A 13,610-nucleotide genomic window follows, 5' to 3' on the forward strand; every position below is an offset into this window, starting at 1 on the left:
TGCAAATGTACATTCTCTCTCTCGCTAATATAAAAATAGATGTAAGAAGAATTTAAAAGTTGAATGTTTGGTGAAATGCATATTTAAATACATTTTGTCCAATGATGAGCTGAAAACATTAAAAACTACTAATAAATAATAAAATAAAACTGTTCACACAAAAGCACATAAAAAATACATGACATAAATTACTTTTACAAAAAAAAAATTAAGGCATTTAGAGTTAATTTCATATTTAAATATTTCATTAAAATATAGTGCAAAATAACCAAAGTGAGTTTGTTAGAATTATTAGAATGGAAACTTTATTAAGTTAGAATGGAAACATCTATTATGTAGTCAACTATTTTAAGACATGGTACCAGATTAACACACATAGGACAAAGTGCCAGGTCAATAACTCATTCTATATGCTGTTTGCTATGGACATTGTCTTTCTTCTCCACAGCAAACGTCTGGAGGGCATCATGGCTGTACAGTGTAAAAGAAAGTTTCAGCAGCGTAATTCACACAATTCGCCACAGAAGTTCACACTTGAATTTTAAACATATATTACAAATAAAATAATAAAAAAGTAATTTACCAAATGTATTTTTATGCACATTTAATAGCAGGTTCATGTGTTTGCATCCCATTTAAATGGACGATTGGGGTGAGTAAATAAAATTAAAATAAATTAATTAATCTAGTGCAGCACATTGATAGAGGCAGTGACTCTAGACTTATTAAATTGATGAGAAGTTTTATGGACAACTACACATTAACACAATATTACATTAACATTAAACAAGCATTACATTAACAGTGACACAGCTTTACATAAACAAAATCATTGTATTTGATGCTGGTCTACAGAAAACAATTTCTATTTGTCTGTCTCTGTCGTATATTGTTAATACACTCTAATTTAAAAATTTCTTCGATTTTGTCATTTTGACTCAAAAATTCGTCATTTTGGCTCAAAATGATCAGATATTTATTTTTAGCCCCTATAAACTCTAAGCAGTGTGAAAGGACATATGTTCAGATATATGGATGTCTGAAGCAACATTAGTCACTACAAAAGGGTGGAATGAGCTCAAGCAACATGCTGAACTTGGGAAAAGATTGCTGAGAAATTACTACATTAAAAACCCTAAATGGAGGACTAACGTTGATAGAAGATAATTTCAATTACAAACAAATGTATATATAATTTTTATGTGCTTTTTTGTGTGTGTACATTTCTATGCACTTCTGTGATTTAAGAGTTTAAACAGGACTTTTATTTTGATCTGGTGATAAGACGTCATAAGTCTGCGCCGCGCTGTGTTTGTTGTGATTCGGCTGAACAGAGGTTTGTGGTTTTAAGTGTTTAAATCGATACAAATCCTTCAATCCATTGTATAGTTTTTACAAGTGGTGTAAAATAAGTAATTGTTTTTAATATCTAAAATGAACGTTATTTTTATGACTGAAGCGCGTCCACAGTAACAGAACAGCAGATTATTAACAGAAAAGGTGCGTCTTATTTCGTTCCCTTTATCATGAATCAATTGGTCATAAACACGAACTCGGTCACTATTCAAAAGTGATGATGAGAGAAATTGAGCTTTCGAAACTCCGAGTCAATTGAATCAAATGCCTCGCAAAACGATTCGCTGTTTCATTCACACAATTATCGCGCGTGCTGGTCAAAACTGTGTAAATCCAACGCAGACACAATGTGACAACTTTTACAAACCAACTGCAAATGTTTCCATGAAAGTCAAATCTATTTTCATAACCTATGCACATTATTAAATGTTAAATATTACTAAATATTAGGTCTCTGTATTTTTTATATTATCTATTCATTTGTAGTGCTAATCAGGCCATTAACTCTTGACTCCAGTGCGCTGACTACTGAACTAATGAGCTGATTGAGACGCACCCAGAGATTTAGTTTGGATTTATTTTTCTTTCTGTTAATTATTATCATCTTATTAAACATGACAAATTACCCAAAACAGAAAAACTCCTAGTGAAGCAGCTGAGACCCACTATTATAAAGATGGCATTTATTAAAGAGGAGAGTGAAGACATGAAGATTGAAGAAGTATTCAGAGTGAAACATGAAGATACTGAGGAACAAACAGGTTGGTTTCATTCTCAAAGCTGAACTCAAGTCATTAGAACCTGTTTAAAATGTTCACATCTACAGAAATTAATTATATTTTTGAAGAAGGTCTTAAAGTGGTTTTATTTGACACGGAGCAGGTCGCCTCATGTGGACAGACGAGTTGAGATCACATGACCAGACAAACACTAATTTTTGCATAAAGAGAACTGTGAAATGTGAGTGATCAACATCACATTTGTTGTCTATAAGAGATTTTTTTCTTCCATTTACACGGCTTTGACAAGATGTCAATAGCGTACTTCTCCCTTCTGGTCTGCTGCTTTGCACATGCATAGGGTAGAATAATTAAGAGAAAATAAGTAATTAGAAAGTTTCTCATTAGAAGACAATAAATCGTTATTACGATAAATTTAATTATTAAGAAGTTTCTCAATATAATGAGATTAGTCATTATAATAAGTCATTATCATAAGAAAGTTGCTCATTATAATGACTTACAGAATAATAGTTTTTTACTCAAAAATGCATTTTCCGAATGCATCGCGATTCTCCCTGGAATTGATTCTGAGCTTCGTTTTTGACAGCAGATGGCACTCTTGGCTAGTTTTTAATTGCACATTCAAATGCGAAGAAGAGGGCTCGTGCATTCGGCTGAGTCTGAGAATGTACTCGCACCTCAGAATGCATTTATGACTCGAGATTAATGTAAACAGCCCACTGCAAACACCCATGTAATTCGTTTCAAACTTTATGAATGATTATTTTATAGAAGGTTCAAGTGGTGTGTGTAAGGAATTGAAAGGAAGCAGAGTACAGCTGTTTCTAAGGCACATAGTGCCATCAATATTTAACAAACTAAGCTCAGAATTGATTTGAGAGAGAATCGCGATGCATTTGGTAAATCTTAGAATCGATCCAGAATCATTTCTTGATTCGACATGCATCGATTTATTGTCCCAGCCCTAGTTTTTACTATTACAAGATTGACCGACTAATTGTGTAAAGTACTGATGATAGCATTTATATTTATACATTATAAGCATTATAACCGATAACTTTTGTCTGAATGAATGCAATGGGCTTGCCATTGCAACAAATTTTTTTTTTTTTTTTTTTGCTCTCATGAATCTTTTAATCATAAAAATTTCAATGCAAATGCAATGTCAATAAGATATTTGGCTTCTTTGAGATTTGAGCTAAAATAATGTCTCTCAAGGGAAGTGTGTACGAGAAGAAAAGCAGAGGACTTAATACTGAGCCATGTGGCACTCCATACTTGTGTTTGATGAGATATCTCTTCATTTACACAAACAAAATGGTATCTGTTAGATAGATAGGACCTAAACTGTGCTAATGCTTGTCCACACATGTCAACATAATTCTCAAGCTATCCCACAAAAAGTTGTAGCCCATGTTGTTGCAAGATCTCATAGCACTAGAAGAGAGATGCAGTTTCTGTGCTTCAATGGGGCATAAATCTTGACCGAAATTCTTTACAAAAACTGTTACTCTGCAAAACATGGCAGTTTTAAGATCGTTCTATAATGAACCAGTTCTCTTGGGTCAAACTGTGGGTTAGAGCACTGTGTGGGACTGTTCTCCCACTCCCACCTGCTCCCATAATTTGTGTATGCACCCCCGCCTGCACCCGCAAACATTCTGTCACAGCTTGTAGAGATAGTGAAGAATTTACACAAATATTAGGGCTAAACTAAACATTACTTTTTAAAGTAAACATTACATTCTTTCGCTGAGGTGAATATATCTGTTGTGTTTGTCGCAATGAGAAGTTGTCACAACAAAGTTATCACGTTCACATCTGCCAAGTGTCATTCTGACTGTCATCTGACAACCGAAGTTCCAAATGTTTAACTCAGTTACACAGATACTTTTTTGGATTTCTAGGCAATGTATAGACCAATTCAGAATAGATGTCACAGTTACATCACTTGCAGCTGCGCACATATAGTGGTGGCAGAAAAGTAGCAGTAACAAGTTGAAAATGGGCAAAATCCACAGAATAAGAGAAAAATGTTTTGTTGTGCCTTTGGATGTTAGAATCGGAATGCAAAAAATATAGTCTTCATTTTTATAGAATACCATTGTTGAGTTGAAGACTGTTTTTGAAACGCAGACGTTTATTTTGCAAGTCACAGACTGGACTGATGAAACCTGCAATGATAGTCTACTATTAAAGCATGAATTTGATGTAAACAGTAAATCTCCAGCCTCCATGACATAATATTTAAACCTAAAACTTTAAATAGATAATGTTATAGGCTATGTTTAAAATTTATCTCACAATTCTGACTCTTTTTGTATATATATCAAGTTAATATCAAAAAACTAAGTCAGAATGGAAAAAAGTTTGAATTGCGGAATATAAACTTGCAGTTTTGACTTTTTCCTTCTAAGAATTGTGAGATTTAAACTCAGATTTGCAAGAAAAAAGGCAGAATTGTGAGATATAAACTCAATTACCTTTTATTAGTGTCTCAATGCACACAGTGCACAGAAGATCAAAGGTCAGGATTTTTGCTAAATGATAAAAATCGTGTTCCGGGGGGTAAAATCTGCGTTTTTGGCGGGGCTCCCCTGGTAAAATTCACATTCCAGGGGCTAAATAGCATGTTATTTGGGGTCGATTCAACCCGCGGACATGAAAAACAACCCATGTGAAAAACAACAGTGTAAAAGTAGAATCCGCGGACTTGGCAACACTGGTCACAACTTACAAAGTCCAATTCTTTCCATTTTTTCAATAACAACTAAGAAATTTGTCCAAATGTCAGACTTGCCTTGTTTTGGGTTTGTATAGTAAAACCCCCCTTTAATTTATTTTTCAACTTTATTTGTTGTCTCTATCCTTCTTGTTAAATCTTGGGACCCTCTGTATTTTTTTTTTTGACTGCCCACTTCTTCCTTCAGCAAAGGTACAACCAGCTGCTCCTGGGAGAATGTGTTGGGTCCCACTGCATCCCAATCCCAATGCAATCCTCTACTGTGGGTTTTTGATGAGGGGTTTGATAACGAAGTATTTGGGACGTGTAACTAAAGAAAGCAAAGAGTTACAGGTTGCACCTCATTCAGTAGCTTTGATCTAACATACATGTTGTCGGATTTAATGTCTGCATGTCTAAATGTTTTGATGTCCTTGCTTTGTGTCATTAAACTAGGCTTAACTTGTATTTGTTTTTTGTTTTTTCTTACCTCAGACCTGATTGCACTGAAAGAAGAGAGTCAGGAACTGAATGATATGGAAGAAAAAGATCTATATAAAAAACATCATGAGATCATGACTGGAGAAAAATCTTTATTTGACTTGCAAATTGAAAAGACTTCCTCTAAAGTAAAAGCCTCCCAAAAAGGAAATAGAACCTGCCAACAGTGTGGAAAGAGTTTTGCACATAAAGGGACCCTTACTTACCACATGAGAATTCACACTGGAGAGAGTCCTTATACCTGCAAACTGTGTGGGAAGAGCTTTTCACTAAAGGAAATCTTAAGACTCACATGAGAATTCACAGTGGAGAGAAGCCTTTCATATGCCTCGAGTGTGGAAAGAGTTTTACACACAAAAAGAACCTTAATGACCACATGATAAGTCACACAGGAGAGAGCCCTTACACATGCAAACTGTGTGGGAAAAGCTTTTTACGAAAAGAAAGTTTTAAGACTCACATGAGAATTCACACTGGAGAGAAGCCATTTGTATGTGGTCAATGTGGAAAAAGTTTCAGATTTAAAGAAAACCTTAAAATCCATATGAGGATTCACTCAAGAGAGAACTGCTTTATATGTCATCAGTGTGAAATAACTTTCACAGACAGGAATCACCTTAAGAAGCATGTAGAAATTCACACTGGAGAGAAGCCTTTCATGTGCCATCACTGTGGAAAGACTTGCTCAAACAAAACAAACCTTAAGAGTCATATAAGAATTCACACTGGAGAGAAGCCTTATACCTGCCCTCAATGTGGAAAGAGTTTCACGGCTAAAGGAAACCTTAACATTCACATAAGAGTTCACACTCGAGAAAGGCCGTACAAGTGTCTTCAGTGTGAGAAGAGTTTTACATACCACGCAGACCTGAAACGTCATTTACAAACACATTCTGGAACAACATTGTAGTGTTCCTCAGTATTGGCCAACGCTGTACACGTAAGCAGCACGATGTGTGCGCATGATGCTGAAGCAGGAGCTGGCCAACAGTGAGTCGGTGTTCTGAAGTAGAACCTGGAAGCTCTGCATTGTGTATACAAAGTGAACAGAGACTGACGGGGAAGAAAAGAAATTGCTGCATAAACACAATATTGCATATTCCCTAGCTGCTAATATGCCTAGTAATTAACTCTAATCATTAAAACAGGACTGTTAACATGACACATAATTTTAAACCTTGTGTATGGTTACTTCATAAGGAATTGATAAAGCAGACCACGCAAAAACGCATAGTGATATAGCATAAGAAAGACAGTTCACTTATCTTAGATGTTGAATTTAAAGACCAGAACACACCAAGCCGACACAGACGAACTAGTAGCGACGAAAGCAGACTGCGGGGTTGGCTCACGTCGGCAGCGTCTAGGTCCAAAGTTGCCCTGACCCACCAAACTGACGCTCGACACCCAATGGTCAAGTGTCACGTCCGTTCTGCGCCTGCGTAAGACGAAATGCCTTTTCGTACCAGCAGGTAGCAGTAGCTGAACAGCCAATCAGAATGATCAGATGGCCCGTCTGACCGACGAGCTCCGACGCCGATTCAACATATCGATTCGGCTGAAAAAAAGCGAAGAGGACCAACTTCAGCCAACAGTGCAGAACACTGAGAAAACTTAGTCGGCCGAACAAAAACTGCCCAACGGCCGACCATCAGCTTGATGTGTTCCAGGCTTAAGAGGATTTCTGAAAGCGTGCTGCACTGCTAAGCCAAATGCTAACCAAGTATTTGAAAGTTGAGCATGTGAGGTCTGATACAGCAAGAATCAATTAGCTTTGCCCTATAGAGAAGATGTGATTGCAAGCAGGTTGAGTTAAGGATCTATTAGCCTGTGCCATCTAGAGTTTCATGACAGAACTTTGTATGAATAAAAATAAGGAGCTGCATGTAGTCACCTTTCAATTAGTCTGTAAAAGTCTAAAATCGCTTCAGATGGAGTATCAAATTTGTGTTCAATACTGTCGTTGGTGATTCAAAAGCCGGTTAGATCTCTCAACCCATATTTCACATCAGATCGGGACTTCAGCACTTGGTAATATACTGCTCTCTTTTTTTGCCGTCTCAGGAGGGAAATCTGGGAAAATGTGGACAGTTTTGTCTTTGAATTTGAGCTGTTTGGCTTGGATGGCCTTCCGTAGATTGTCTTCCTTGACGTCAAATTGGTGAAAGCATATGACAAACGCCCCCGGCCTGCTGACCCTCCGTGGGTTGCGCTGCCAGTGTACAATAGGCTTGAGGAAGAAGGAGGCTGGATATTTATTGCAGTACCTCTGCAATGAATTTTGTGGGCTGTGGCCCCTCCATACCCTCAGGAATTCCCACAAGATGTAAATGGCTTCGTCAGGAATGGGATTTCAAATCTGTGCACTTGGCCTGAAGAGCAGTAATCTTGTTCCGCTACAGCTAACATATCTTTACTCTTCTAGCTGACCATGACAGCCTAGGTTACTGGGGACACTCCAGCCAATTCACAGTTAAAGCATTTACTTTTCATCTTCAGTCACAAGAGAATAATGATGAATATTGTCTGGACCTCTTACTGAGAGAAAGTACATCTCAGTCAGTATGTTTTGGGAAAATTTCCTGATCAGAGCTGGAACTTGACCAACTCCAACCTTGAAGAAGCTGTGTATCCGGATGTGTGCATCAGTATCCTTTGTTACAGGTCCTGACTTTCATAAGGTGAACAACTGGCAACCAAGGGAGATGAAATGACCATCTTTCAGACAAACTGAAGCCTAGATAAGCGACCTTGGTGGGTCACTTCGTGCCTAAACCAGAACTCCTGGAGTCATCTGGATAACCAGTGGAGATATGCTTTGAACCATATGTCCATGTGTGGAGATTTTCTAAGTTGTCTATGTCTTAACCAATCAGAATCATTCAACATGAAGTAATGACATAGTTTAGTGACCTGTGTTAGAGTATAATTGCTGTTATATTGAATGTGTATGCAGAGCAGCCTACAAACTTCTTACTGAGTGCTGAAGCTGACTTCTGCTGATGAAACTGCAAACTATTCTTCAGTAAAATTTTCTTCAATTAATTGCATCTCTGACTCCTGGTCTTCATTCGTCACATCTGGTCCTCGGGTCTTAACAGTAAATTCCCCTACAATTCTTGTACATACAATTGAATGTATTTATTGGCTTGATTAAAATTGTTGCAAAAGCCATATATAATAGAATCGCAGAATGGATAACCATAGATTGCAGATACTATGCTTTCCATTGACGCGAATGAAGTCCGTTTTCGTGTAAGTGTCACATGAACCGCCGCAATGCAAACAGTCTGCTCTGGTCCAGAGACAGGAGAGCACAGAGTGGATCATATGCGGCACAGACCACAAAAGGTATCTTGAATGGATGGACTTTGAAACCACTTGTTTGAAAACTTGCTTTCGTGGTTTAATTTTTTTTTCATGACTCATCTGTTGACAAGTGGTCCATTCTTTAAGGCAAGTTTAATTATTTTTAAACTGCCTTATTCATATTTGTATAACAAATTGCTATATTGTTGCAATTCTGATCAATTTTTTATATTGGTGTATTGTTGTAGTTATGAACTCATTTTTATATTGGTATATTGTTGCAGTTGTGATATAATTTTTATATTTTTGCAGTTATGATCTAATTTTTATATAGGTATATAGTGGCAGTTATGTATATATATAATTTTTTACTTTATCATGGTATAGTGACAATTAAAAGAGCCCATTGTCCATATAAAAGTCCTATTCTTCAAGAATATAGGACTGTTTAACCAAAAGTGATACTAGAAAATTACATATTGAATTTTATGTTAATCTATTTTAGTTTTTGTAGAGAAAACATCATGACAGAGAGCTTGTTTAAAAAGTCATCCAGTTGCAAGGGCACCTTGTTCATTGTGTATATCTAGATAAGTTACAACTTAAGTTAATGTTCTGTTCATTTTTGTGGTAATTACACAGTTATTACATGTTAATAATACTTAAACAATCTTTTGCACTTGAGGCTGATTATTTGAGTTATAACAGTGTTCAATCTAATTGGTAATTTCATGGTTTTACATAATTTTCCACAATATGTAAGATCCTTAATTTAACATTAAAAAGTTAAAGAAAATACAGAAAATTTCATGTAAAATTACAGCTAAAACCTGTATTTTAAAATTACTGTATTTTTATGTGTTGGTTATTTTCTGTTTTTTTACAGTATTTTTCTGGCGCCCCAGCTGCTGGAATATTTTTTTTTTTTTACAGTGTACCCACTTGCAGACTACTGTGTCTCAGGGATGCATCTTACAACAGTTAAGATACACATACATGTCTAGTTAATTATAGATTTGGAATTTCTCATTTGACAGACATAAAACTTACATTTAGTGACTATTGTGAATGTCATGTTTTTTTCTCTCTTTTAGATTCTCACCTTGGCTCACAAGAGCAGGATACAACTTAGAGTCCTTTTTGGCAAAGACGATGCACATAAAATGGCTTGTCAGCATCTTGGAAATCGGTTACTTTGTTGCTACAATAAGGGTCCGTTACTCGAGGAAACGCTTCAAATGCTGTGAATTCCAGAGCAAGAACAATGCAACTGCACCATCTATTAGTGAATCAGGTAAGTAAAACTTAATTTTCCATCAATTAAAACACTTGAACGTAAAAAAAAACACCTTAGAACAATGGTGTAGTGAACACAATGATAAAATGCCAACCGAAACACGAGATTTCTTAACAGGATTAACGTTAAGTGTAGGCAAATATGTTAAGCATTAAGCAACAATGACGTTATAACTGTTTTGCTATTCAAAAAATGATTAAATCTCTTTGAATAGCTAACCATCTGTCATCTGTCTGTCTGTCTGTCATCTATCATCCTGCCTTCCTGTCTGTCTGTTTTAAATTGTAGTACTTTTTTGCCATTATAGACAAAATGTGGGCATTAATTGAATGGACAGAAATGGAAGCCTCTCTGGACATTGTAAAGAGAAAAGACATTCTTCAGTCTGTAGTTCACGGCGGGGATGTTGTTGATGTCAGGTATGAAGATGAAAGCTCTCCTGCACTTATTCTCAAGATGAATGGTGAGTTTGGTGAATGAGTGAATGTATGCATATTTTATTTTTTCCTGGTTGATCTGTTCATTTGAAATAATGAACCTTTCCTGTACAGAAAATAAGGACAAGATACTGAAACTTTTAAATCAGATGGAGTCAGAGAGAAGGCAAAAAGAGGAGTGCAAGCTGCAAGAGAGCAACAAAAAAGAAAAGAAAACACTCCATCATCAATCCCAGAAGATGTTTAAAAAAGTAAAATCTAACTTCCTGATCAATTATATCAACATTGTTCAAATGTGTGTTTTTGCTGTTCTGTGACTTTAATTTTGTCTCTTAACTTAGGTGGGGGAAAAAACACAAAATGACACAGTGTTGCTTAAAAAAATAGAAGTAAAAAACAAAGAAAATGACACATTAAATGATCTGAGAAAAGAATTCAAGGCCTTGAGAGCAGAGAATCAGCAACTAAAGGCCCTTTTTTAAACTGCAAAATGTAAGGTTATTTATATACATGATTATAGATTTTTTTTTTTTGTTATGAATGAATGAGTTTATTTAAGCATAGTATTCTTTATGTAAAGATTATTAACAGATTTGCGGAGTTGCTGCCTAACAGCAGTGTAAACAAGTATGCTGTACCAACCTCCCTAAAAAGTGCAGCTTGCAGCGTTGCCCTTCAACCAGCCAACTCTTCACATCTTAGTTCTTCCGAACTGGACCATGTGAGAATACTATTTTTAGATTTTCTTTTCACACCATTTAAATAAGTCTGTTCAGTTTTTTTGTGTGATTTAGGAAAACATAAGTATTTTGTAAAACACAGATTAAAAAAATATGGCCGATTCAATTTATTATTTAATGCAGGGATGGGACTCGGTCCTAGAGGGCCACTGTCCTCCAGAGTTTAGCTCCAACCCTTATAAATCTCAAGCCAAGCCTCCTTTGGACCCCACACAAGTGGAACTTTTTATCGGTATAAAAGTGTTGAAGGTATATATGCTCTCATAACAAATAACTAATCTGTAAGATGATAATTTACAGTTCTTATAACTGCAGTGTCTTATATTTCAGCATTTATATATGTAATGTATACTCATATTTCTACGCTGCAACTCTGAGTGGTGAAGTACATAAGAGGTGAGGGCAAATTCACTACAACATATGCATGTAATTATATTTATACATGTTTTATTAGCTAAGTTAAGGCAAAAATGTCTCTTTTTCCAGAGTCCAGAGTTATTGGTTTCTGCAGAATGATGGGCCATGTTCTGTTCATTTTCTTCACACTTGTCTCATTTGATCTTTAAGCTCTTTTGACTAATAAATAATTAATAATTAACATTTTCTGAAGTCATTTTTAATTTTTTGTTGGTATTTAAATTTGAGACACATAACATTGCTTTTTAAAAGTGTTTTGTTATACATGAGGCCCTGAAGATCCCTTCAGCAGTCCAACAGGATGAGTATACATAACAGTTCATTAGGATACATTAGGAAATGGTCACAAAAATCTTGTGGGATCCTGTAGGAATGTGCAGGTATGTGGTGTGTAGGTCCTGCAGCATTTTTCCTGTAGGATTCCTGCAGGATTTTTTTTTTTTTTTTGTAAGGGGTTGGTAAGACAAGAGAGCCTTAAAAAACTATGCAAAACACTACTAAAAGAAGTAAAAGAAAAAAGTAAAGACAGGTAAAGCTTATTTAGTTTGACTTTACTGTAATTGCTGAGTTGTGTAAAGACATTTCTGTTCTTTTATTCTTTCAATTTTTTTATTCTTTTTCAATTTTTTCAGATCAATGCAGAATTTCTCTGCATCACAACAGTCCCCCTTCAGTCACGATTCTTTGTAGAGTTAAGCCCAGAACACACCAGGCCGATGCCGGCGAAGTAGTGGCGACGAAATCAGACTGCGGGGTTAGCTCACGTTGGCAGCATCTGGGTCCAAAGTTGCCCTGACACACCAAACCGACGCTCGACACCCTGACGGCCAAGTAGCACGTCCGTTCTGTCCCTGCATATGAAGAAATGCCTTTCCGTACCAGCAGGTTGCAGTAGCTGAACAGCCAATCAGAATGATCAGATGGCCGACTGACCGACGAGCTCCAACACCGATTCAACATGTCGAATCGGCCAAAAAAAAGCAGACGAGGACCAACTTCAGCCGACGGTGCGGAACACACTGAGAAAACTTAGTGGGCCGACGAACAAAAACTGCCCGACGGCTTGGTGTGTTCCGGGCATTAGGGGCAGTTCACACAGAAACTGCCTTTGAGTCTAAAAACGCAAGACACAGCATTCAGTTACTATGCATGCTTAGTAGTTATGGAAACAAATTGTTAGTTATTAGTTGGAGCAACTTTTTAGAGAATACTGACATTTTAGTTATGCTCCTATTTTTATTGTTTGACTTTGATTCAAACATGCAATAACATGACAGGACATGAAGGACAGAAGAAAAAACAATGTTGTATTCTTGTTACACAAATATTTCCAAGTTTTCACATATTTCGTTCTACCTCTATCATAACTAATTTTAAAAAAATAAAGAATTTTTTAAATTTTTGTTTTTTAATATTAAAGTCAAGAAAATGTTAATATTGGTGGATGTTAAAGTTCAAAGCAGGAATTAAGGTCAGTAACATTGCATGACTAATAATTACGCCGTTATTTGGAATCATTATATAACCATTCTTTGTCAAATTTTGGTTATTCTACTTTTCTGTAACATAATTAGGTATCCTTCCTTAATCCTTACGTATTAACACTATCCAGAATGTTGCAAGCAGAGATGAAGTGTTCTATGCCATGGTTTCCATCATTTGTTAAAGGTTTAATTTGATGCAGATCAGGATCCACGGTGTCTTGTCATGTGCATTCCCTCCTCCCAGCTAATACATTTTGTTCTTCACTCTGAATTCTTCCAACTGTCCATAGTTGGATTGGAGAGAAACTGTTCACAGTGCTAAGACTATGATTGTTCCATTGATTGGTGTATTCTGTTAAAGCCCTATTTATCCTTGGAATGAAAGCAAAATGTAAGGCTCTAATGTGGGTGGGGTTTTTGATTTGTAAAATTCCTTCGGCCTCCAAAAAAAGAAACAAATCTCTGAAGTATCCTGACAGGACCCTGTTTACCTCTGCCCATAGCCTTTCTATCCTCTGGTTGTGCACGCTTGGTCCAACCAGAAAACTGGTTGAGTCCTCTGTGTTCATTAATGAAATGTGCGATGTCTATATTTTCTGAGCCT

General features: G+C 36.3%; 1 protein-coding gene, 1 long non-coding RNA gene and 1 pseudogene across 9 annotated transcripts in view; 2 read left to right on the forward strand and 1 right to left on the reverse strand.

The window, feature by feature from the left end:
- LOC127510588 (gastrula zinc finger protein XlCGF8.2DB-like) overlaps positions 1-13,610 on the reverse strand; it is a 445,238-nt gene that overhangs the window by 4,252 nt on the left and 427,376 nt on the right. The gene's annotated exons all lie outside the window — the stretch shown is intronic.
- Positions 1,290-12,917, forward strand: LOC127510716 (uncharacterized). 8 transcript variants are annotated; one of them, XR_007929714.1, is made up of 9 exons: positions 1,295-1,336; positions 9,518-9,611; positions 9,726-9,925; positions 10,236-10,391; positions 10,480-10,616; positions 10,707-10,857; positions 10,946-11,354; positions 11,436-11,501; positions 11,592-12,917. It is a non-coding gene; the product is annotated as an uncharacterized LOC127510716 (long non-coding RNA). The 8 variants fall into 8 exon arrangements; XR_007929716.1 differs by having other exon boundaries at positions 12,155-12,917; XR_007929712.1 differs by having other exon boundaries at positions 10,946-11,501.
- On the forward strand, positions 1,343-8,372 carry LOC127510678 (gastrula zinc finger protein XlCGF8.2DB-like; annotated as a pseudogene).

Source organism: Ctenopharyngodon idella, chromosome 4 (assembly GCF_019924925.1).
Source record: "Ctenopharyngodon idella isolate HZGC_01 chromosome 4, HZGC01, whole genome shotgun sequence".
In the NCBI taxonomy this organism is placed as follows: domain Eukaryota; kingdom Metazoa; phylum Chordata; class Actinopteri; order Cypriniformes; family Xenocyprididae; genus Ctenopharyngodon; species Ctenopharyngodon idella.